We start from the raw sequence: 5,531 nt of genomic DNA on the forward strand, positions 1-5,531 counted from the left end.
AGGGAAACACCACAGCATTGTGATACACCAGCAAGGAAGGAAACACAGCATTGTGATAGACCAGCGAGGATGGAAACACAGCATTGTGATACACCAGCGAGGATGAAAACAACACAGCATTGTGATACAACAGCGAAGATGAAAACAACACAGCATTGTAATACACCAGCGAGGATAGAAACAAAACATTGTGATAGACCAGCGAGGATGGAAAAACAGCATTGTGATACACCAGCGAGGATGGAAACACAGACATCGTGAGAATACAGCCTGAGGGATGGAAACACAGCATGATGATAAACCAGATTTGCCTAATTTATAAGTACTGGTAATGAAATCATAAGCCTTTATTTACAGCAATACTCCTTAAATATTGGCTTTTAGTAAGGATTTGCAAAAGTCTAGGCATCGTGTTAGAACGCGAGGATGGATCCACAGCATTGGGATTAGCCGGCGAGATGGAAACACCAACAGCTTAGTGTACGTCAACACTAGTGATGGACACACAGCATTGTGAACTACCCTTTGGGATGGAAAAACACGCATTTGTAATAGCTAGCGAGGAGTGGACAACACCGCATCCTAGATCACCAGCCGAGGATGGAAAACACAGGCATTGTGATAGACATGCGAGATGGAAACACAACATTGTGATACAGCAGCGAGGATGGAAACACAGCATTGTGATACACCAGAGAGAATGGAAATACAGCATTGTGATAGAACCACGAGGATGGAAACATAGCATTGTGATAGACCAGCGAGGATGGAAACACAGCATTGTGATAGACCAGCGAGGATGGAAACACAGCATTGTGATACACCAGCGAGGATGGAAACACAGCATTGTGATACACCAGCGAGGATGGAAACACAGCATTGTGATAGAGCCACAAGGATGGAAACATAGCATTGTGATAGACCAGCGAGGATGGAAACACAGCATTGTGATACACCAGCGAGGATGGAAACACAGCATTGTGATACACCAGCGAGGATGGAAACATAGCATTGTGATACACCAGCGAGGATGAAAACACAGCATTGTGATACACCAGCGAGGATGGAAACAACACAGCATTGTGATACACCAGCGAGGATGAAAACACAGCATTGTGATACACCAGCGAGGATGGAAACACAGCATTGATAGGCGAGGAAAACAGCTTTGTGATACACCAGCGAGGATGGAAACACAGCATTGTGATACACCAGCGAGGATGGAAACACAGCATTGTGATACAGAGGATGGAAACACAGCATTGTGATACACCAGCGAGGATGGAAAAACAGCATTGTGATACACCAGCGAGGATGGAAACACAGCATTGTGATACACCAGCGAGGATGGAAACACAGCATTGTGATACACCAGCGAGGATGGAAACACAGCATTGTGATACACCAGCGAGGATGGAAACACAGCATTGTGATACACCAGCGAGGATGGAAACACAGCATTGTGATACACCAGCGAGGATGGAAACACAGCATTGTGATAGACCAGCGAGGATGGAAACATCAAAGCATTGTGATACATCAGCGAGGATGGAAACACAGCATTGTGATACACCAGCGAGGATGGAAACACAGCATTGTGATACACCAGCGCATTGTGATAGACCCACGAGGATGGAAACACAGCATTGTGATACACCAGCGAGGATGGAAACACAGCATTGTGATAGACCAGCGAGGATGGAAACACAGCATTGTGATACACCAGCGAGGATGGAAACACAGCATTGTGATACACCAGCGAGGATGGAAACACAGCATTGTGATACACCAGCGAGGATGGAAACACAGCATTGTGATACACCAGCGAGGATGGAAACACAGCATTGTGATACACCAGCGAGGATGGAAACACAGCATTGTGATACACCAGCGAGGATGGAAACATCAGCATTGTGATACACCAGCGAGGATGGAAACACAGCATTGTGATACACCAGCGAGGATGGAAACACAGCATTGTGATAGACCAGCGAGGTTGGAAACACAGCATTGTGATACACTAGGGAGGATGGAAACACAGCATTGTGATACACCAGCGAGGATGGAAACACAGCATTGTGATACACCAGCGAGGATGGAAACAACAGCATTGTGATACACCAGCGAGGATGGAAACACAGCATTGTGATAGACCAGCGAGGATGGAAACACAGCATTGTGATACACCAGCGAGGATGGAAACACAGCATTGTGATACACCAGCGAGGATGGAAACACAGCATTGTGATACACCAGCGAGGATGGAATTGTGATACACCAGAGAGGATGGAAACACAGCATTGTGATACACCAGAGAGGATGGAAACACAGCATTGTGATAGACCAGCGAGGATGGAAACACAGCATTGTGATACACCAGCGAGGATGAAAACAACACAGCATTGTGATACACCAGCGAGGATGGAAACAACAGCATTGTGATTCCTAGCGGATGGATGGAAAACACAGTTAACTAGGGACTACTATTTGTGGCTCCTATCACCTTGTTGATGTCGTAACAGCAATGTGGTGGATTGTGATTACACCTTTGCGTGTAGGAACACAATAGGAAACCATAGGGGGGCCCCCCCCATGGTGTTAGCGAGGATGGAAACACAGCATTGTGATAGACCAGCGAGGATGGAAACACAGCATTGTGATACACCAGCGAGGATGGAAACACAGCATTGTGATACACCAGCGAGGATGGAAACACAGCATTGTGATACACCAGCGAGGATGGAAACACAGCATTGTGATACACCAGCGAGGATGGAAACACAGCATTGTGATACACCAGCGAGGATGGAAACACAGCATTGTGATAGACCAGCGAGGATGGAAACACAGCATTGTGATACACCAGCGAGGATGGAAACACAAACATTGTGATAGACCAGCGAGCGGAAACACAGCATTGTGATACACCAGAGAGGATGGAAACACCACAGCATTGTGATACACCAGCGAGGATGGAAACACAGCATTGTGATACACCAGCGAGGATGGAAACACAGCATTGTGATACACCAGCGAGGATGAAAACAACAGCGATATACACCAGGAGGATGAAAACAACAAAGATTGTGAACACAACACAGCATTGTGACTATTTTGTGTCGTAACACTATCTGGGTCGCTGTCTACCTTGTGTCGACAACACCTATCTGGTCATCCTTACCTTTTGTGGTCGTAACACACTGTGCTCCTAGACCCAAGTATGGCCGTAACACTACACTAACTCCTCATTGGGATGTCGAAACACTATTGGTGTCCACTCCCAATACCTTTGTCTGATAGTAACACTATGTGGATCCCTACTACTTGTGTCGTACCATATCTGGGGCGCTCCTCCTTTGTGGTTTCTAACACATTGTTGTCCTACCTTTGGTTGTGTATGTAACACCATGTGGTTGTCACATACATTTGTGTCGTAACTTGCTATGTGGAAAACACAGCATTGTGATACACCAGCGAGGATGGAAACACAGCATTGTGATAGACCAGCGAGGATGAAAACACACAGCATTGTGATACACCAGCGAGGATGGAAACACAGCATTGTGATACACCAGCGAGGATGGAAACACAGCATTGTGATACACCAGCGAGGATGAAAACAAAACAGCATTGTGATACACCAGCGAGGATGGAAACAACACAACATTGTGATAGACCAGCGAGGATGGAAACACAGCATTGTGATAGACCAGCGAGGATGGAAACAACACAGCATTGTGATACACCAGCGAGGATGGAAACACAGCATTGTGATAGACCAGCGAGGATGGAAACACAGCATTGTGATACACCAGCGAGGATGGAAACACAGCATTGTGATACACCAGCGAGGATGGAAACACAGCATTGTGATACACCAGCGAGGATGGAAACACAGCATTGTGATACACCAGCGAGGATGGAAACACAGCATTGTGATAGACCAGCGAGGATGGAAACACAGAATTGTGATACACCAGCGAGGATGGTGATTAACACTAGCTGAGGGGTGTCCTACCTTGTATTGTAAGTCGTAACACTATGTGGTCCTATCCTACAATTTGGGTCGTAACACCTACTGTGTCGCCAGCACTTGTGATCGAAACACCACTTTGTGTCGTAAACACTATGTCGTATACACAGCGAGGTTCACATTTGTGTCGTAACAATATGTTGGTGCTCCTACCTTTGTGTCGTAACACCACATCTACTGGGCGGATCCTACCTTTAGTTGTCGTACACTATCTGGTGAGGCGAGAAAACAACTTTGTCGTAACAATATGGGTTCTCCAATACCATTGTGCGTAACACTACATCTTGGGCGGATCCCTACCTAACATGTGTTTCGTAACACTATGTGGTCGCTCCTACATTGTGTGTCGTAACACTCATGGGTGCTCCTACCACCCAAAGCGATGGGCGTACACACTACTGGTGATCACCCTACCTTTGTGTCGTACACAAGCTATGGTGCGATAGACCGCCTTTGTGATCGTACACACTTGTGGTCGTTAAATTTATAGACTGGCAAACACAGCATTGTGATACACCAGCGAGGATGGAAACACAGCATTGTGATACACCAGCGAGGATGGAAACACAGCATTGTGAACACCAGCGAGGATGGAAACACAGCATTGTGATACACCAGCGAGGATGGAAACACAGCATTGTGATACACCAGCGAGGATGGAAACACAGCATTGTGATAGACCAGCGAGGATGGAAACACAGCATTGTGATACACCAGCGAGGATGGAAACACAGCATTGTGATAGACCAGCGAGGATGGAAACACAGCATTGTGATACACCAGCGAGGATGGAAACACAGCATTGTGATACACCAGCGAGGATGGAAACACAGCATTGTGATACACCAGCGAGGATGGAAACACAGCATTGTGATACACCAGCGAGGATGGAAACACAGCATTGTGATACACCAGCGAGGATGGAAACACAGCATTGTGATAGACCAGCGAGGATGGAAACACAGCATTGTGATACACCAGCGAGGATGGAAACACAGCATTGTGATACACCAGCGAGGATGGAAACACAGCATTGTGATAGACCAGCGAGGATGGAAACACAGCATTGTGATACACCAGCGAGGATGGAAACACAGCATTGTGATACACTAGTGAGGATGGAAACACAGCATTGTGATACACCAGCGAGGTTGAAAACACAGCATTGTGATGGAATGGAAACACAGCATTGTGATACACCAGCGAGGATGGAAACACAGCATTGTGATACACCAGCGAGGATGGAAACAACAGCATTGTGATACACCAGAGAGCGAGGATTGTGATAGACCCACGAGGATGGAAACACAGCATTGTGATACACCAGCGAGGATGGAAACACAGCATTGTGATACACCAGCGAGGATGGAAACACAGCATTGTGATACACCAGCGAGGATGGAAACACAGCATTGTGATACACCAGCGAGGATGGAAACACAGCATTGTGATACACCAGCGAGGATGGAAACACAGCATTGTGATACACCAGCGAGGA

This window comes from Polyodon spathula, chromosome 5 (genome assembly GCF_017654505.1).
Source record: "Polyodon spathula isolate WHYD16114869_AA chromosome 5, ASM1765450v1, whole genome shotgun sequence".
Lineage (NCBI taxonomy): Eukaryota > Metazoa > Chordata > Actinopteri > Acipenseriformes > Polyodontidae > Polyodon > Polyodon spathula.